This window comes from Agelaius phoeniceus, chromosome 2 (genome assembly GCF_051311805.1).
Source record: "Agelaius phoeniceus isolate bAgePho1 chromosome 2, bAgePho1.hap1, whole genome shotgun sequence".
Classification (NCBI taxonomy): Eukaryota; Metazoa; Chordata; class Aves; order Passeriformes; family Icteridae; genus Agelaius; species Agelaius phoeniceus.
Window position 1 is genome coordinate 95,158,088 of NC_135266.1, and position 21,489 is coordinate 95,179,576.

The window sequence follows — 21,489 nt, forward strand, 5'->3', positions numbered from 1 at the left end:
AATGGGAAGTACAGTAAAATAAATTTGAATTCGCAGATGTTTATTGATATCCTCCTTCCCCCTTTTGTTTGGTTGGAGCATTATGGCTAGAGAGCAATCACTGTATTTTATGATACAGCCATGTTTATTTTCTCTTCACCTGTTGTGCTTTACCTCTTGCTTATTATGTTACTGGATATGGCTCTGAAACCAGGTTGTCTAGAGAAGTGAAAGGCCACGGTGCCTGGAAGTTTGCACTGGCTTTTTAGAGCTGACTTGTGGACAGAAATCAGGCCATGAAACTCTGTCTGAATCTTTCCATTTCTAGGTCTCCTCAGAATACTATTTTTCAACCTATTTTATGCCATATATACTAAAAGGAGATTAAGGGATGAAGACAAAGTAAGCCCCCCATTATGAACATTTTCCTGACTGAATTTTGGGACCAAATTCTTAGACAAATATATCTCAATCAGAAGGTCCCTGAAATCACTTCCTTATCTTTCCTACTTTGCAAGTCCGGTAACACTAGCCAGTGCTCCTTAGCTGTGACCTCCAGCACATCCTCCAATGCTATCTTGAGTTGATAAGTTCGTCATCCTTTTCCAATAGTGTTTAAAAACCTTTTTTTCCACAAACTTCCCCTGGTAGCACCTGCAAAAATTTGGCACGATAACAAAATAGACAAAATTATTGTGTCGTACCTACCTTGCAAGAGTAAGTTGGCAGCAAAAATAGCTAACTACTATTTCTCAATAATTTCTTTGCTTGTTTTAGCACTGTCTCATCTGCTGCCTTTATCCTCATTTTTCCCTTACTCCGACTACAGCTGCGTCTGATCCCCATTTTCCTGTTTGTGTCCCAGAGCACCTGCAGTTATAGAGTATTTTGTCACCTATTGGAAAAAAAGGAAAACCCTGTGAAAGTTTACAGATGTTTCTGCAGAGACAGTGAGTAACAAGGGATGCATTTATCCTTGCTTCAGGCCGAGCAGCAGTGAGAAAATAAACAGGCTGAAGGCTTCTGAGCATGCTGGAGATGCATCTGGCTAGATGGCAGCAATGGCCAATAAGTGCAGGCAATCGACAGGGAGGAGGATTTATTTTTAATGACAATAATTTCTCCTTTAGTATGGTGGGGGGGACACGTGTGCTGAGGGGAGTGGTGGCCCTGCAAGTGCTGCTCTTGGGCAGAGCAGGACTGCCTTGGCACCGGCCAGCTCGGGCTGTTCTCTCTCAGCCCCTCGCAGGAGCCGTGGCTGAGGTGCAGCCTCGGGGCTGGGAAATGGCAGTGGGGTCTCCTGGAGCTGAGCAGCAGCCCCAGGGATGGAGAAAACTAGCATGAAGTTAAAGCTGCCATGGGAGTCCAGGACTCTGGGGGCACCCGTGATCAGGCCCCTAGGGCAGGAATTCTCATCCCATGTGCTCCACAGTTCCTTCCTTCTCAGAGCGTGATTTGCGCTGCCTTTCACAGACTCAGCAGAGGAGCGCGCGAGCTCAGCGTAACCCACGCACCTTGTGTACCCAGGGAGTACATCTCAAGGCATAATGGGGAACATTTGAATTCTGTCCCGAGTGTTTCAAAAACGTGACTGACTTTATCGTCAGTGACAACCATGTATGCTCTGAGAAACCTCCCCACCCCCAGCTCCAAGTGCTCTTTGTTGAAGAGTTCATAGTATCACAGTCCTTTCTGTTTCTATGGTGTTTATTTTCCAACAAGCTCCAGTTGTCTTTCAACTAGTCAATCTGGCCTTGTGAGATGCATGGGGTCCTCAAAAGAGAGGGAGGCGCACCTGCAGTCCCACAGCTGTTTCCACCTCTCTGCAGATACTGAACTTTCATTTCCCATTCCTGCTGGTGACAACTGTGTGCCTGAAGCCCTGCACAGGGAATTTGAAGCTTGCCTGTGAGGCTTTCCACTTTTTCAAGCTCTTTCAATCCAACTAGTCTTCCTTCCCTGGAGGGAAGAGAGAATTTGTCCCCAAACAATGGGGGTACAAAAGTGCTGAGGGGATCTTGGGTTTCAGGCTTCATTCATTACATGTCCCTGTTGGTTCCTGGTAGCTGTAAACGAGATGCTTTCTTTGAATGCTGAAATTGATGAAGCAAGAAAAATCCAGGCTTGCTGTCCATTCATATTTTACATCTATTAATAAGTAATTAATTAAAAAAGAAACTGATGTTCCCATGATGGGTTGCTAAATATATGCAAGTGCAACTATTGGCATTAAAAAGAGATTTGACTGCAGTTGAGGAGTTATTTATATTTTAGTAAATCATGTAGGCCCCAGTTGAGATGAGCAGTCTCATCATTGTTTTAGGCACTGCACAGACCCGCTGTAGGAGGTGCATGTAACCCCAACAAGCTCAGAGACTGCAGAGACAAACTGTGGACAGAGAGACCACCATAAAGAAATCAAATAATAACTCACCTTGGGTGCAAAGATGGGGGCTGAATCAAGAAGAGAATGCAGATCCCCTGCTTCCCTATTCTTTCATTAAGTCAAGAGCTGGTTGACTCACAATTCAGCCCTTAGATTTAAATCTGGGTAAAACTGTTGAATTAAATTTTTAATTTGCTGAAAGATGCTCACCTCAGATATGGATTAACCAAGATTATGCAAGGAAAAAAAAATAAACGAAGAAGAAAATAAAAAGTTTTGGAAAGACAGAAGATTTTGTTTTGATATTTCTAAACAAGGTTTCTGGTTTTGTTTTGAGACTTAGTCAATTTTAATTGAAATATATTGAACACAAACAAAAAAACTAACCCATTTCGTTAAACACATAGGTGATTTTTGTTTGGGTTTTTTTTTCTCCTTTCCATGTTCTCAGTTTGGTCAGCTAGCCAAATAAATCAGCTATTTGCACAACTGTAGTTCTAATTAGAATGTTGGGCCCTCGGGACTTGGGCTATATATTTCAATACAGTACATATTTATAATAGCAAGTACCCTGCCTGGTACTCCATATATAATAATAGCAAGCAGTCAAGTGCACTGGGGAGATGGGGGCACTAGGGAAGACCCAGTGCCTTTTAGCTCTTCAGAATTTTACTTTCAGTGGTAGTTATATTTTGGAGGGTATTGCTTACAAGATAAAATTTGCATTTATTTGAGCAACTCACAAATGGGATTCACTGCAAAGCTATCATTAAAGGGAAATAATGCACAAGAAGGAACAAAGGATACATTCTCAGCCAAGGCTGACATGTAGACACTTTCAGAGATCCTTGATGCCATAGGAAAAATGCTGTTTTCACACTCTATCGTGACCTCCCAAAATCCTGAAAACCAAGCAGTTAGGTACAGGGGCTACTCATAAAGTGCTGTGACTGTTCAGTTGTATTTTTGATTGTTTGAAGTGTTTCTACCTTGCAAGCAGTGTAGTCATTTCTGTGATCATTCCTGTCTAGAAGCAGTTTCCTCTGTTCCAGTTCAAAGCTGCAGAGGCCATTTTCTGTGAATGGCTTCCAAGGAGGAGGACTCTGGCATCAGGTATTCCTGATGTGGTTTTTGCTTGTGCAAGTTTGGCCACTCTACTGTAGATAGCTGGTAGGAGCTGAAGGAGTCACTTGAAGTTTGGCTGTATGTTACTCTTCCGCATCTTCTTTTAACTGATCTGGTTTGGTGTTTTCTCCGTCTGCATGTGTCCATGAGCAACAAACCCATAAATTTATTCAGCCTTATAACCAAGTTAGAGAAGCTCTAATAGTAGAGGGGGAGATGTTTTCTTCCCAGAACAGCCAGTGTGGTATTCATCCTGCTTTTTCTTGCAGTACAGCCTGAGCTCTGGCACCCAGGGCACTCTGCGACCCTGTCTGCAGTGCCTCATACTGTGATTTGGCAGTGGTGATGCTCCCTCCAGGTGATTTCTCTGCAGTGTGCAGGGCCAATGCTGGTTTTGGTGCTGCTCCAGTCCCAGCTGAAGGGCTCAGGTGTACTTCTCATATGATCTTCATGTAATGAGACAGACTTCTTCCTATGAACCTGTAGTGGGTGTGTGGGGAAGGAATATGCCTTTGGATTGCTAGGCCTTGACTGCCAAGTCAAAATTTACAGAAATTACAGAATTTTCTGAGTTGGAAGGGGCGGGGCCCACAAGGATCATCGAGTCCAACTCTTAAGTGAATGGCCCACACAGGGATTAAACCCACAATCTAGGTATTACTAACACTATACTCTAACCAGCTGGCCTAATCTCAGGGTCAAGTCCTTCAAGATTAGGATCAGGCTTTCTAGTGGAGAATTCTTCAAGTTTCACTTTCCCTTGACTGAAGAGTTGTCATTGTACAATGCAGCATTCTTGGTCTGATAGTTCAGCTGCAGAATGACACCCAATTAGGCAGCCATGGATAAAATCTAGGAAATGAGACTTGACCAAGCCCTCTCTGACTCCCCACAAGTATGCTTTGATGAGGTTGGCTTTATGCAGACTTCTGGAAACTTCTTTTGACATCTGTGAGGGCCTCATATTATTTAGTCCTTACCTTCAGAAGTCTGGAGCATTACTGGACAAAACAAGGGTCTGCTCCAAGCTGTCAGATTTCTTTCTCCATTACCTCCCAGCTGCCCCATTTAATATATGGCTGATGGTGAATATCTGATGGTGAATAAAGCACTGAAACATGTTGTTGAGAGAGATGGTGGGTGCCCCATCCCTGTAAGTATTCAAGGTCAGATTGGACAGAGTTCTTAGCAAGATGATCTGGTTGAAGAGAGGGGTCCCTGCTCATTTTAGGAGGGTTGGACTAGATGACCTTTAAGGGTCCCTTCCAACTCAGGCGATTCTATGGTGATTCTATGGTAGATACCATGGGATTCAAGATAAGTGAGAATGTGGTAGGAAAAAAGGTAGATAAGATGGGTGGAGACTTGACATGGGGAGCTGAAAGTAGGCTGCAATATACAGGAGGGTGGGCAGGCATTTTTCCTTAGTACAAATCACGGAATCTTGCATATAGGGGTCTGCCTCTACTAGTCTTTCTTTGTTCAGGAACTCCACTGTTAGATTCCAGTGGTCCTAGCACTCAACCCAAACATTCCCATGAAAAAGAAACACAAGTCCTCCTGATGTTGCTGCCAGTGACCTGGGGTACAAAATTGTGGAGAAGTGAAATTTTTATTTCTGGTTGTTACTGTTCTCTTTGTGCGATTACTGCTACAGTACCAAGCAAAGGTTTGTCTAGACCAGAGCTCAGGGCTACTTATTTTCCTCATAATCCATTTCCTTTTGCCAACAGCAGTGGCTTATGTGGCTAAGTCAGAAGGGAATGCTCCCATCACAGGCAGCCTCTTTTCTATGATCTTCATTAAGCTTTGGGCCATTAACTCAAGATACGTGATTATTTTGTTTGTTCGAACAGCAAGACAAGCAGAGTCTCCTCTGAGTGTTTCTTTCAAGCAAACCAGCATGACTGAAAACTGGGAGCTTGCCAGAAAGCGTTACGTGAAATAGTAGTGGCAGGTTCATCTTAGTGTGGGCGGAGAGGGAGCGATGTACCCTCTCTTTTACTACTTCAAACATGCAGTGTCCATATGCCATAGTTGAGTTGGTTTATGGATGGAGAATGAAGGATACTACTCCATCTCCTTCATGCAAACACTGTGAGTGCTGTGGAATATAGAATCCTAGGGATATGAGTATCAGCTGTTGCTGCAGTCCAAACACACAGCATCAGCATGCAGTATGCTATAGACAGTACCGTTTTCCTCCTTTAGTGTTAGTACACAGAGCCAAATACTAAAAGGGGGGTGGGTGGGTCACATGATGAAATTAATACCATTAATTATTTAGAAACAATCAAAGGAAATACAAGACATCTGGCTTTAAGCCCAAACAACTCATGGCACTGCTGTTGCCTTGTAACCTCATCAGCTCTCAGTCCAGTCATCTCTCTTCTTTCATTATGAGCACAGGAGATGCTTCCCCCCTACTCCCCCTTCCCCACCCCTCTTTCCTGCCTTATTTCTGGCAGCTTGGAACACAGATCACAAGACTGAACTATATAGTTTACTGATTTTGTGTGTATAAACCCTGATTAGTTCTGTGGTGAAAAGGCACCCCCCCCCCCCCATCCCCATGCTATACAACAGTGTTTGATTAGCAATGTGTTGCAGACATAGGTCACTTTTTTTTCTCCTCATCCTGATATTGGGGAGTAGCTGCTGTAGGAGGAAAAGGCACTGTTGGTGCTGTAGTGCTAAAAGTCATCAAGCACACGTGTTGCAGTAGGCTGTGCACAACATGCAGTGAGAGACAGTTCCTGCCCTGAAGAGGAGAAGCTCTACGTAGGCAAAAAACTGGAGCAGAGCAAACATCACAGCAAATGGAGGCATTGTGCCCATGATTCTGCAAGAGGACTGTGGCAGACCCAGTCCACTGCCCTTGGCATTCACCTCCCCCTGGCTGAAGCCAGTGGTCTTATCCTTCGTAGCCATGGCCCGGCGTTTTTCCATCAGAATGATCTTTCAGTGCTTTTTCTTGAAATGAAAATTTTCTTGGGGAATAACTGTTTTACCCAAGAAAAGTCAAATAAGTATTTGCCAACTGCTGGTTCTGAAAGACTCATTACTCTTTTTTCCCCCCTCCTTTTTCCAGGTAGTTGAAGAAAAAATTCTGTTTTGATTGTCTGAGAGGTGTATTTTTTTTTTGTGGAAAGCCCTTCTCATGAGGAAAAAAGACACACTTCACTGATTCTTCCAGCTCAAGAATAGAACATTTTGGGGTCCTTTTCCCTCAAGTGATTATATCATCATGATAAGATAGTTCCATATTCTTTCAGCTCAGTCTTTCTTAGTATAGATGATTTAATACAGTTTTATGATGAGGGTCTCATCTTCCATAGGCAAATTAGTACATACAACTTCCTGAAATGTTTTTATTGGGGCAAAGCAAAGTTTTTGTTGGTCATTCTACTTTTCTGTGTGTTGGTCAATGTGGGCCCATTTGATGGCTCAAATGCTGATGTATTGAAGTCATTCTCATTACATCTTTGTCTGTGGAGAAGCACTTTCATTTTCTTTCTTTTCTTGCTTTAATCCGAAAAGCATAGATTCACTGACTGTTCTCTTAATGGTTGTTGGGACTTGCCTTAAAGAGCTCTTATTTTATGAAAAGGCACTGAGACTTCAGTCACAGTAAGCATCTCCTGGCAGTCTTTACTTGCTCTTGACTATTATTTTGAAGATGCATATTCCCAATTATCTGTGAAAAAGTATTGAAACATGCTTTCTTGGTTCTGGGAAGCTTGCTTTATACTCCTGCTCTCTATTATTTGTAGTATTCCATAGCCTACTCTTGTCCTCAGGAAATGATGGCATCAGTTGAACATATTGGGTGTGATTTTTTGAAATATGCAGTTACCCACATTTGGTTCTTTCTGCATTCAATGTGTGTTAACACTACCTTCAACAAAGGCAGAGTTAGACCGATGCAGAAGGCTTTAAAAACTGAAAATGAAACCCACCTCTTGCACTCTGGGCTATTTGCAGGCAAGAACATATGTTATGAATGCTTCTGCTGCTTTTCAGGGTGTTTGTTAAAGGTGCTTAGACTCTTCTTTCAGTAATGGAGTAATTAGTTTTGATGCTATGATAGATTTGTTTCTTTTATATTGGCCCTTTAAGTTTATCACGTAAAGGTATTTTATCTCCTGGAACTAAATGTAAACAAAAATTCTAATAAACTAAAAAACCCCAAACAAACAAACAAAAAAACTGCTGGTTAAAAAATGCCACAACCTCTTAGATGAAGCTGTTCCAAGGTTTTGTTTATTTGTTTCCTTATACTAAAGCCAGTAATTTTTATTTTGTTTTCCTTAGATGTAGTCATTAAGTACAGTTTCTTGTTTACATAAAACTTACAGTTTTATTTTCCTTTTTTTCTTCTCTCCTTTCTCTTTTCCCTTTTCTGACATCTGCATCACATGTTGATATCAAGAGCAGCAGTGGTTGGCAGTTTTCCTCAACTTTGCGAGAGAGAGAGAGATTGTGTTGGAATGAAACCTTGCTCTGCGTACAGCCTGCTTGAGATGCAGCACTGAAAGGTATAATCTCATTTTCTGTCTTGAAACCAGAGATGAAAACCACAAACAGGTAGAAATCTCGGTGCCAAACCACCTGTTGAGTTGCAGCCGAAAAGCCTTTGGCAATACTTTCCTCACTGTATCCAGTTGGAACAGTTACATGGCTGATTCCCACAGTATCTGTCTGTACCTGCGAGTTTGGTAAAGAGGCTAATTCATTGGAGAAGATTGGGATTGAAATTCATTTAGAGCTAGCATGGCAAAGAATCTTCTGCTATTAGTCTTCCTTTTTGCCTGGAGTAGCATGCATTGCTCGTACAACTCAGTTCAGCATTGAAAATACCAATCCTGAAGTCACATGCTGTGTATTAGAGAGAAAAATGAGATTTGTTGAAACAGCTTTGTGTGGAGTCCAGATCTGCAATAGCATGATATCCTAGAGGTCACAATTGAGGTGACTGGATGAAACTGTGAAGACAAAAGTTGTGAAATACCCTGCCGGCAGCATCAGTGCTTCATCTTTTGAGGGTATTACAATTCAGAAAACCACTTGAAATCAAGTTAAAATGCTATCCTTGAACTGCTACACATATGCTCCCTGTGACATACGCATTACAGAAACAGCCACTGTGTTTTAGTATGGCATTACAATTTTGGACTCCACCCACAAAAATTAATAACATTCTTCAAACAAGAATGATGTAGGATGCTGACACATTTAAGCCCATATGTTCTTGGACTTGTGTCCTCCAGTGCATGAGAGAACTAGAAATCCCATAATTTTTCTTATTTCCTGTAAAGCCATGCTGATAAACTAGTAGAATATAAGTGCTGGCAGGCTGGCAGGGTTTGGACCATGAATAGCTGAACAGTAGAGCCATATTTTATACTTTTACATGCTCTTATATGTCCCATTCTGTTAGTGGTACTAGTTGACTTTCATGGGTTTGCACAACCATAATTTAGAACAGATTTGGGCCACACTATTTATATTTGTGCAGATTGCCTCATGTTTGTGAAACAATTATTTCCTGTGGATCTGTAGCATTGTCCAGTGTTGCGAAATGCTTTCATATGTATATATGACTGGTTAAAACATGAAATGTGTTTTGAAGCAACATGACAAAGAGCAGTAAAATCTGCACAGTAACTGAGCTTTACTTGGCTGTCCATATAATGTCCAATTAATGCGGTTATTGTGCTCTGAAGTCTCTCCAAGGCTGAATAAGACATGCTGTGGCCTTGTAAAAGATGCAGTTTTTCCCTGAATTTTCTAAAGATTTCCGTTACAGATGCTACAATGACATGAGGACAGTGTAATCTGTATCTTTAGTAGCAGTAACAATGCAGGGTGTGAAGTATATCCCCAAAATCTGAAGGTGTGAATTCTAACCCATCAGCGAGCTGTGTGAGAATTCTATAGAGTAAAACCTAATTCTGTGCTGAAGAGGAGCACTGTGAACACCCAGCATAAAATAGAAGATGTTCTGTTCTCTACTGCACTGTCTTGAGCCAAACTTGGGATCTAAAAGCCAAGCGAGGTTCTTTCATCACCAGTCATAAAGATGCTGTAAGTCAGATTGTCCCCTCAGGCTATATTTTGACAATGTAGTAAATTGAGCTTTGGGAACTTTCTACCAGATCGAGAACTCTGTCACCTCAAAATGCAAAGCACGGATCCATTATAAATTCTCTGATGCAGTTTTAAAAATATATTTTGATGTGTTGACTTCTAGCAGCAAGCTCTGTGCCTTATCTGATACCTTTTGTTCCTTGCTGCTAGCGTTAACACATAGAAGGGCTGGCAGAAATGGCATCTCGTGCCCTCACATGATCCAGGTGAAGTCTGTACTGTGGAGTTATACATTAGTGCAGTCTGTTAAAGTTTCAATGATAAAGCACCATCAACTCAGTTACTTCCCTGCATTTTGTTGTCTTTTGATTCTTCCCTTAGTCCTGGAAGGTGGCATAGGCATCAGGAAGTACAAAACTTGATTTATGTTACAAATGGAATCAGAAAATATCATGGATTTTTTATATGTGTACCAGCACTTCCAATCCCAAGAATTGTGTTGAGAAGAGTGAAAAAAACCTAAGTGCTGTTTCTTGCACAAAATGAAGACAGGGCGCTACAGAAAAAGTACATGGCCAAATTCCTTTTTACGTAAACTGTAGAGAAACTAATGAACAGAGAAAACTTCAGAGTTTTGATCTGAGGATGAGTTTGGCCAATATTAAAATTCGTCTAAAATTCTTATTGTTTTCTTCTGCCGTCCTTCCCTTTGCTTTTCTCTGCTGTGTGATGAATGTACCATGTCCACATCTTGTGACTGTAGCTTTGTGTTTAAAGCCACACTAGCACAATGAATGTCTTTAGTAAATTATATTTCGGAATTCTTACAGGGAATGTGCAGTCTGGAAAGGCAGAGCTGATTGCAAAATCTTCAATTTCAGAAATGTTCTGTATTTGAATGTATATGGTTTCCTTGACCTTAGTGTGCCAGAATGATTCTCAATCTCAGGATCTTGGTGTCTTGGAAAGAATAGGGGAAGTGGAGAGAACTTTATAATGAAATTTTTGACACTGATGTGTTTAAAACTTATTGTTTCCTGGAGTTTTAAGGAGTTTTCAATTTGTTTTCCTTCCCTCTCTAACCTAATTAATTTTTAGGGATATGCCCAGGAATGCAATTTATAAGACAAATTAATTACATTAGAAGTTGCTGTCATGGTATAAGCCCCCTTGTTTAGGGTAAATTTAAAATGTTTCTGTCTTCTTTCCATCTATAAATACTGATCTACCAGTGACAGTCTATTTTCTTTATTTTTTGGAAAATTTTGTTGTCAGTGGTGAAAATAGAAAAAACATGGAATTTAAAAAGGGGAAACATTGCTGTAATTCAGCTGTGGCTAGCAAAAACCTTCTGAAGTGGCACTAGCAGAGAGGTAGGGCTCTTTGCTTAGACTGTTTTGTCCTTAAAAATAGCTTTTTGTAGAAAAGAGTCAAATAAAAACTAATGTACAAGTCAACAGTTTTCCATTTACTGTAAAATGAAAACATTCACCCTCAAGAAAAAAGTTTTAGGAAGGAAAAGCACATACCAGTTGCATTGCTCTGTTCAGGACTGTCCCAGCTGCAGTGTTTGTATTGGTGAAGCTCCTTAACCTTTTGAAGCCCATGGATCCTTGTACTTTACAGCCTTTTTTTCATATCCATGCAATCTACTGACTTCAGCAAGGTAGTACACATATTAAAACATTTACCCTGGGCTTCCAGGGCTGTGCATTCTTTTCTGAAAGATTAAGGAAACACGAGGGATAATTGCTGCTTCTGGTAAAAGCAGTAGGCATTTTGAGAGCAGGAGCAAGTTTGCTGTAAATTCAGGCCAAAATAGAAGTTTGGAATTTATTTGGATTCCAAAGTTTCCCAATAGCATTGCAGCTAGGTCCTTGTTTCTGAGGTTGGATAGTGACACTGACTTTCCTTTTCACAGAGAATGAAATGCAGAAAATAGCTTAAATGGGGACAAAACAAAGGATGGTGCATCTTTAGCTACTTTTGTTTTGATTAGATGGAATAATCCAAGGAAGAGAACTTTGTTCATAAAACCATAGTAAACATAGCAAAACATCCCAACATAAATACAGCAGAGTATCTAAGCCAGTGTGTGATTCTCAGCTTGTGTTTTAGTGCCTCTGCCTGGCATGGGCTTTCTGACCCCACCATGGCCAGGTTCCAGCTGCTCACCCCCTCCCTCAGTAGCATTTGGGGAGCATCTTTCGGAAAGTGTGAGGAACTGCCTGGGAAATTTGCCTCAGGAGATGATAGCAGGGAAAGGGTGTTGTGCAGGGAGCGTATTTTGAAACACTGGATGCACTTTTTTTAGTTTTCTATTTCCATCCTGTGTTCCCAGCTTTTCTAAAGGAATCCTAAGTCATTTCAAAACAGAATTACTTCACTAGAAGTTGTGTGGCCCTCATGAATATGGTGAAGCCTGACACTCCCTGTCTCATTTTTTCTGGAGGTGTTCAACAGTCTTACGGCATTTTAGAAATCTTCTTTCTATGTCCAGATAGCATTGTCTTTACTTAAAGATAAGATTCAGAGGCAAATATAAAACATTTATTAGTCTGCTCTAACTCTGACTTTTTCCTTTTTTTTTAGATGCTAAATTATTTTCTTTTCCTTACACAAATTATAGCAAACATGGTGCTATCCTACAGTCCCCAGCTTCAGTTTTAAAATGGATCAAGTTTAGGTTCTGACATAATTGGCAGAGTACCATCGTTTTTCTACCCCTCCCTCAATCTGGGCCATAATTTTGGATATCCTGTGGACTGCAGCCCAGAGACTGCCAGTGCTGGGAGCATACGGAAGGGAAGAGATGATGGCAATAGCTCTGTAGCTTGACCTGACATTTGCATTGTTTTCTCAGTCGCTCAGTGTGATGAGGGGAGCAGAGGGTTTGGCATGAATTGTAAGAAACTGGCCATGAGGAGCAGTCTCCCCTGCCTAGCTCTGATGTTATGAGTAGGTGCCATTTGCACTTCAAAAAATATAATACAAAAAAGGGGTATTTTAAATAAAGGGAAAGAAAGCAAATAGATAGAGAAAGTCACACTCTAGGTAATTCCACTGCTTGCAATGAGGTTTCACTGGGGATGGATATTGACCCCATAAAATCCCAGGGTCACAGACAGCCTTATGACAGACCCTGATAGCTTTGTGAAGACAGATTATGTCAAGCCCTCAAATTTGGAAACATAGCAATTCCTCTGTAGTAAGATTGCAAATGAACACCCATTTGGAGATTGCCAACATTATCACAGTTTGTCAGGGTGATCTCACAGCCCACAAAGCGCCGTAAGAGATTGCTTTACAAGTTCTGAAAGATTAGAGCGTTGAAGTATGTGACACTGGAATGATGCTTTGATGCCTGGCTTTGTCAGTCAGCCAGACAAATAAATAATATCCAGTTTTTATTAGTGTAAAGCATAACAGGTAATAAAAATGGATGGAGACACACTTTCTTGTTGCAGCTACAGGGAGCACAGAAATACATGCTAAGAGAAAATGGGATGTGTGAATGTCAAACCCCTCAAACAGGCAGTTGAGTGTCTGTGTGGGTCAGTAACTTACTGCTATTTCAGCAGGTACTAGTTCAAAGCATTAAAATTATTGTATGACTAAATGAAACAGCAGAAATATGTGGCATTTTAGGATTTTGGTTATCTAGAAAAGCATGAAAACATATATTCTTGTAAAATAAGGAGTGTTAAGGGCCTGGGCTGCAGAAACTGTGGGTTCCTCTCATGAGTTGTGAGAGAGAGTAATGTAGGAGTGCACGTAGGAAGTGGCATGGTATTAAACAGCAGAAGAGTGTAAAATCCAGCCTTTCTTTACAGCCTGGAATTGTGGAAAAGCTTTTGGGTAATATGGCACATTCAGATCTTTGTTAAGATCTCTTAAAACTTAAGAGATCAATGTGAGAATAGTCTACAAGCATGAAATTGGTGTTTGGGACTCTGTATAACAATTGAACGTTTTAGGCTACCCTTTTCCAGATTTCTTCCGCATTCAACCCAGATTTCCACAAAGGATGCCTAGTCTGAAAACCATTTGTGGAGCCTCAGATGAAAACTATTTTCCCTGGTAAACTGTTACAAACAAGGCAAACTTGTTAATCTTTGTGCTTTGATACAAAACATCGGTAGGTTTTTGTATATACCAGTGTTCCACCAAGGATGGAACATGGATATGATTTATGTCAATTTTCAACCTTTAGACTTTGTGGAACAGAAGGTATAAAATGTATGTTTGTTACACTCCTTCATTCTTAGAGAGCCACAAAGTTGTAGTAATGTCAGATCAGCTACAAATTCCTGCACCTCTGATCCACTTGTAGTTAGAAGATGATCATCTGCATTTGTCTCCCACTTGTAGAGCAGCTCACAGTTTGTCCTTGACCCTGGAGAGCTTTTGCCCCCATTTCTCCATCCATAAGGGCAGCAGAGTCCTTATGGGTACCCAGGCATTAGTTAATGATTGCTTACATAAACCTGGAGAAGCTTGGCTGGAAGACCGGGTGTAAGGGCATGGAATTATTATGACTATTATTAGCTGAATTCCTAAACCTAGACAATGTATTTGCACATGTAAGTAATTATGATGCACTTCAAGGCATTCTGTTTGTAATGCTTTGTAATGCTTTGCTCTCCATTTCCTACAAATCAAATTACTCAGGGGTAGATTTGATTTCCACATCATTTTGAAAATATTTTCTTTTTCTTTTTTTAATTTCCTTTGTATTAATTTTTTTCAAAGTTCAAAACACAACCAACTGTGACTAAATGCATAAACTCAAACAAAAAACCCCTAAAGTATAACAAAATTAAAGACAGCCTAAGATGATATGCAGCAAACAATTTAAATCATACCTAACAAACATGGTTGTAATAATATACCTTATCCATGTCTGATCCACTAATAACAAATACTTACTCAGAGAACAAATAACTCATTTTTCTTCTCAGAGAGAGAGAGGCAAGACCCAAATTCACATTGTATCTTATAGTCTAAACAAATATGAAAAACCTGCCAAATCTTCTTATAGAAATCCCAACAATCTTCTATTTTCTTGGTATCTTTTGGGAATAAGGAGACTGGGAGGAGGGGAAAGAAAGGCCAGCTTTTACTGGAAATGTGTGTCCTTATCCTGTAGCTATTCCATGAGAATTCCTTGGTGCCTTCTGTTGAAAGGTTTCTCTTGCGGGTACTGGATTCAAACCAAAACCTGAAAGCACAGCCTGGGGTTATTTTTAATAATTTGGGATTTTCTCCTCCCTTATAAGAAGTTTCTTCAGAGTGTTGGGTTGACAAACAGATTACAAGTGAACTCTGGTCAGTTTACAAAGTTTGTTACAAGAATAAAGACTGTTATTAAAATTAATGAATGCTTTCCTTTCTCCCTCATGTCAGAATAGGCTTTTGACATTTTCACATTTTTCCTTTTCTGTTACATAAGCAATTCCTCTTTGCTTAACAGAATAGCACCATCCTCCCTGTCCTACACTGCAGGTATGGCACCATCTTCCCTCTAGTCCCTTCCCTGTCATGGAGTCAGTTGGGTTTGGTTTAGTTCTGGTCCATGAGTTGCCACCAGTGGTAATTGGCACAACTGCTTCCCAAAGTGGGAAAAGGCAGATTTTCAGGTATCTTGCAAGCCATGGATCACCTTCCCTGCCACACAGCGCATATGTGTTGTTTGTGACCAGGTCCTGGCTCAGCTAGCTGCAGTGCCAGCTTTGCCACTTGCTCCATCGGTGTGCGAGGAGCTCTGGCCTCACTGCCTGCTGGAGAGAGCTGATGTCTAATTATGTTTAAGGAAGCTGAGTATTTTCCCTCTTATGTTAGACTTTGGGGTAGAAAACAGTTGTCTGTTTCATGTCTCTTCTGTTGCCCTTGTTATTATGCACCTCGTGCTCCTCACTCCTCCTCGGTGGGCTGTGGTCCTTGTGAGGAGAAGAAATTCAGTCCTTTGCCTGTGTGTGCAGGTGAAATCACTGCCTTGCAGGGGCTCTGTGCTGGGAGGTGTAGAAAGGTGTCTCTCTGTGTCTTTTGATTTTGCCTTGAGGCCTCTTGTAATTCAACAGCACCCCCCAACTCCTTGCTCCTCTCCCACTGTCCCCACATGTCCCTTTAGCTGCTGGTCTACCCAAAACACCCCCATGCCACCCCTTGCCTGGGGTGGTCCTGCAGAGCTATTCTCTTTGCCAGAGAGGTTATGGTCATGAATTTTGCGGTTTCCAGGTGATGCTTCTAGTCCCTATTATTTCTTGTAGTTTAAAAGGTGCTGTTGGCTGAGTCCAGGCTGCCTCTTGCAAAGACCCACTGTCTAATACACCCAGGTAACACATGCGTATAAGAAACAAATGGGAGGTGAGCAGGATCACTAGAGTGACATAAGGTAAGGAGACATTTTTAGAGCCTCTCATACGGTATTTGGCATCATGAACTTCAGTTTAAATTCTATCAACAGCATTTTGCACTTAAAACCTAAGCTATAACAATTTCTTAACATCATAGCTGAGAAACATGCCTCAAAAATGTGAGCCGAGCATAGCTGGTACAGTGTCATGTCCCAGTGTGTAGGATCCCAGATTACTGCCACTTAAGCTGTTTTGTTTGTTTGGGTTTTTTTTAATTAAGGAATACCCAATTCTGCAATCATGACTTCCAGCAAAGATGTTTTCTTCCCAAACCAAAAATATGAACCTTATTATCTGGAATGTAAAATGTAACAGAGAAGTGGTTGTACTGGCTACAGAAACAGAGATCCCAGTTTCAGATACAGACCAATCCCCTAGCAGTGGGCTAACAGCATCCACCTCCTTTTGAGTACCAGAGAGAAAATCTTAATGCACTTTGTGTGTATTCTCTTTGAGATTCTTATTAAATGTCAGATGCTAGGCCTTTTTTCCCTATTCATCTGTATAAAGTCCTGTCAGGGGATAGAGGGGTTTGGGAAAAGGGAAGGTGTTTATAGAACATGTTCTGAGGGGCTATGCAGGGCAAATTGACTTCTGTGGTACATGGGCTTAGGAGGGAAATAGGGTAATGAGAGAAAAAATGAGAAATTAATGTACAGGCAGAACCTCAAAGGTCAGAATTAGATCATATTCTTTCTTTTCATAGTAAAGTTACCTGCTTTATGAAGCAATGTCCTAGGTATTTAGCTTGTAATATTTTCATAAGAATGCATTCCTATTGTCAAAGACATAAAGAGCCCAGAACATGGTTTAGGGATTGGAGAGAATGTATATCAGTTACATATGAGTAATGGTTGCTTGTACTGAAATGAAAATTAAATTTTTGATACTTGCTGTCATTATTTGATTAAGAGACATGAAGCTACAGAATTAAGCTTACAGTGCCTATCATTTAGTTGGGCTCTGTTTTAGTCAAGTTGGCCAAACTGTCAGAGAAAATTAGGGTTCTGAATTTAACCTTTTAACCTCTTGTTTCTAGCACTGCAGCACATCACTTCACTGCCCTGTAGCACAAGAACTGCTCAAAGTATTGTTCTGAACTTGAACTGTTGATATGCTGGTCCAGAGCTGCACTTTGGCACCTTCAATTGCCTTCCAGATCAGGATAGTAGTTTAAATGTCTCTTGAGATCTTGTGTCTTGTCATGTGTTTTCATATCTCTCAACCTGCCCATGATTAGGGTTGTTTAAATGGTTTTGAATTTTAAATTTGTTGGATCTTCCTTTAAAAGTCCCATTCATTTAGTCAGTGTGGAGAGTGTGACTCTGCCTGAGCCCCACGTGGGTTTCCATTTGTGTCTGCTTTCTGGATTCTCACAGGGAAAAGGTGGCATGAGATTTGTTCAAAGAGGCTGCATTCATTTTCAGTAGACAGATCTCCTGTTGCACAGTGATAATGTGGAACAGTTAAGGTTGCATTTATTTTGCAAGAGCTGAACTGTAACCCCCACTAGCAGAAGATAGGGGTCCATGTAAGCAGGAAGGGTTTGCTTAGTCTTTGGAAGACTGTGGTGAGGTCTTAAGATACAAAACCTCCTTTACATCACAGCCCAAAATAGTGAATTGTTCCCAGAGGGTGGCAATAGCAGATGTTTGTGAATGGCAAGACCAAGCCTCCAACATGATCATCAAAATCATTCTCAGTGGAAATTTCACTTCATTGTGATGAAGGGAAGTGAAGCACCATTTATTGACACAACTGAGGAGTTTTACACTCTGTTGTGTTGTGGATAGAGAAGAATAGTAAAACAGCTTCTACCTGGCATGTTATCAGTGCAACCACCAGTCATAGGGAATTCAGTCATGCACAATGCCTGCACACCAGGGAAAGAAAATTTCTGTAATATGTAGCATAGTCATCAAACTCTCTGCATGCACATCTAATCTGTGCAACTGTTTCCTGGGTTCAGGTCTAGTGTGAATACAGGTAAACATTATTGCTTCCCATAATTGTGCCAGTGGACAGCAAGAATAGACTTACAAAATCTTGGGAAAGCATCAGAACAAACAGGCACATGTTCTTCATCCTTTCATGCAGTCACCATGTATCAAAAGCACAGACAGACAATATATCATATGTGAGGACAAAAACCTCACATGGGGACTATGCCCCATGCAGCCATCACACCTTGAAAATAGACATAAAATGTTAAGTCAATATGAATACACAGCTCCTAACAGTCTAATAGATCACACCACAGCCAGGTACATCTGTTCTCAGCACTAACCATTATCATTAGCTTAAAACACTTAAAATCACTGAGCTTCTTCAGGTCTGGGGACAGATTATAGCAGGAAGAATCTGCTAAATAGATTTAGCAATGTTGCAGGCAGGGACCTTGACTACATTAAAACGATACATTTTACATCTCAAAGGCTGTAGGCTGTTTTCAGAGGAATGAAAAATGACACTAACACTGGATGGCAATTTCTTTATCACTGTGTAAATACGGAGCTTGAAACCCTTGGACAAATAACTGTGCCAAACTGGAAAACAATTTGCCTGTGAAAAATCAGGCTTGCAATGTAAGGCAAGTCATCAGCCATCCTGTGTTCTTGTCAGACTTCTGCACAGGCTGGAAAGACTGAACTGTGACTGGACTTCAGACTGGGTGGCTGACAGAAAGAATCAAATCTCTCTTCTGTACAAAAAGAAACAAAAGAAATAGCATACTTCTCCCTGTCTCTCTGTGTTCACATGCTGGTATCTGACTGCTGTGAAATGTGAGATATGGATTCTTGCAGAGACTGTCAAGTCATGAAAGCTTAGAGGAGCTTTCAGAAGCAAACAAACAAAAAACCAGTTTGATATACATGCAGCAGTGACTACTAAGGTGGTAGGCTGCTTCTTGTTTAGGACTTGCTCTGGAGGAGCTGATGAAGAAGGTATGTGATTAGTTCACTGCCTGGCTCTTCAAAAGAAGTGAAAGTGGAGATAGAGCATAATGACCATGATAGAAATAAATGCATGATTTTTTTTTTTTAATGATGAAAATTTCTGGAAGATGCAAAAGAGGAAAAAACAAAAGAGACATACATGTTTTGCTCACTAGCTAAGAACAGGTCCAAATAAATAGGTAAAGGTTCGGCCTCTATTCTCATACTTATTGTTAGCAAATTGTTTAAGCTTTATGAATGGCCATGAAGGTCTAGCACCTCTGCTAGAACTTCAGTGTGTGGTTCCATATATCTTCACACAGACTAGGAATTCTTCAAGAGCACTCTGACTATTAAGAGAAAAAGCAAGAGCAAGTACACATAGAAGGCCATCCTGGTTTTTAATCAAGCTCACTTTTTTGTACCTTAACAGAGAACTAAGATCCCTTCTTCCCCACTGTCATGTTTTCCGTATCTCCCTCCATTCTGTCTCATGGCACAGATTTCTGAGGCATTAAGGCTGAGAGGAATTCTGTGTTTCCCCACAACAGAGCAGGCTGGGTGTGTGGAACCCCCTTCCCCATTCTGATAAGGTGAAGTGTTGTTGTTTTCACCACCTTGACTGACAGTTTGTTAAGCTGTTCTTCCTATGTCTAAAAGGCCAGATAACCTTCCCTTGCAAGGTCCTGAGAATGCTTTCTGGGGAGGGAATCCTTGCCTTAGGGGTACCAACATAACCTGCACACAATGTGTGGAGGTCCCCAGAAAACTGCAGTCAACAGCCAAGCTTCTCTGGCACAATCATTCTCTCCATGCTAAAGGAAAATCTGTCACTTGCTTGGGAAGCAGTCTGAACCCATGCAGTTACATCTCTGAGGAACTGGTGGTTAATGTGTACCTTGCCACCCCCTACTTCCCATGGGAAGCGTACTTCTTTTATCATGTCTTCTTAAATATAAATAAAGAGCCTACCAGAAAAGGAAAAAGCCCCTACCAGAACAGGAAATAGTATTGCACCCAGTTCTGTCTCTGGAGAAAAGAAGGAGTAATTCATGGTAGTCATGTTGCCTGGCACACTCAAAGCAATATCCAGGTGATGCTCTGGTGGCAGGGCTGTGGTCAGGGAATCAGGCCCAGAGCAGGATGGGTGATTACCCTGGCAGTTGGGAAGGATAGCTCATGACAAGAAATACCCATGGTATATATGCCTGTTCATTCAGCCCCAGAATGGGGATAGGTGGGATATAATCTTTTTAAGAAAAAACAACTAATAAAGTTGCCAAGAACAGATATTTTATAATCTGTGCTAAATCTCTGCTGGAAAACATGAACAGCAATGAAACTGAGAAGACACTAAAAGAAATTCGGGGCAAAGTGCCAGACGCCCAGACGGAAGCAGAATGTGGACCAAAAAGCTTGCGACAATTGGGTAATTATGGTTTATGAATTTCAGCTTTAATCTGTAGTTCAGTGAGTCCTGATTAAATATCTGTTAAACACAATTAAAGTTTGTTTTTGTATTTCACCGTCTTGATCAGAATAATTAGAGACTGCGTGTTTCATGTCAAAAGTAGCAAGAGGAATTTTAGTGAATGAACATCGTTTTTAAAAGCCATTTGTAGCACCAGCTGTTGGCATTATTTTATATTTTAGTGTTATCAGCATAAAGATGGGTCCTCTCTATGCTGAATGCTTTCCAGCGGGGCTAAGATTCCGGGAAAGGCGTGATACAGTCGGAGCTGTGCCGGGCCACGGGGCTACACAGAGAGCCCAGGCTGGGACTCTCTTGCTACAATGTGAGACTGCGCACTTAAGCATGGAGGGTGAGAAGTGCTGTGAACGGGTCATGTAGCGCCCAGCCTGTGCTTCTGTGCCAAAGATGTTTGAGATAGCAAGTGCGAGGAGTGATAGGAGGGATCGCTGGAGAGGGCACGGATCTGATGAGCTGCATTTGGATTCTCTCATCTCAGCGCCTTATCGGAAGCTCCGCGTGTCCCAAGGGTAAGGTGTTAGAGTGTTAGCCCAGCATGATAATTGTGGCAGCGTTACGAGTGCTCTTGGGAAGGAACCCTTCAACTGTGTGGTGGTGCCTTAGCAAAGGCAACAGGCTGCAGTGATGGCCCTATGCAGTTACTGCAAAGGATGGGTTTGCCCATGCCAGCTGCTGCGAGCACTTTGTGCATTTGTCTTCATCAGAAGCAATTGTATTTAACTGAGGAGAGAGGATAAATTCTACTAAGTTGTTCCCCAGAAAAATAGGGAATAAACAATGTTGTGGAGGAAAAGCAGGATAGTTTTAAATGAAGGGAAGGCACAGTGAAATACAAAACTCTGTCTACAGAAGCTGTTTTTTTTCAAGAACCTGAAATGCATCTGAATGTCACCTAAACGTAGTTAGGGTGTATAAATAAACCCAGAGGTGGGGGGAGTGTGCATGGGTATATGGCTGACCTGGTTTTACCCTTCATCTGTCTCTTTGTACCAGCAAAAATGAATCTTCAGTCACAGTTAGTGGTGCCTGAGGAGGGGGAATAAATTTCAACTATCATAAACTAAA

At 41.2% G+C, this 21,489-nt stretch overlaps 1 protein-coding gene across 3 annotated transcripts in view; it reads left to right on the top strand.

Moving 5' to 3' along the window:
* Positions 1 to 21,489, top strand: part of ZBTB20 (zinc finger and BTB domain containing 20) — a 473,812-nt gene that overhangs the window by 303,953 nt on the left and 148,370 nt on the right. For all 3 annotated transcript variants that reach the window (XM_077174295.1, XM_054627748.2, XM_077174294.1), the window contains one exon: positions 7,928 to 8,028. The gene's annotated coding sequence lies outside the window, so the exon portion shown is untranslated. The remainder of the gene's footprint in view (positions 1 to 7,927; positions 8,029 to 21,489) is intronic.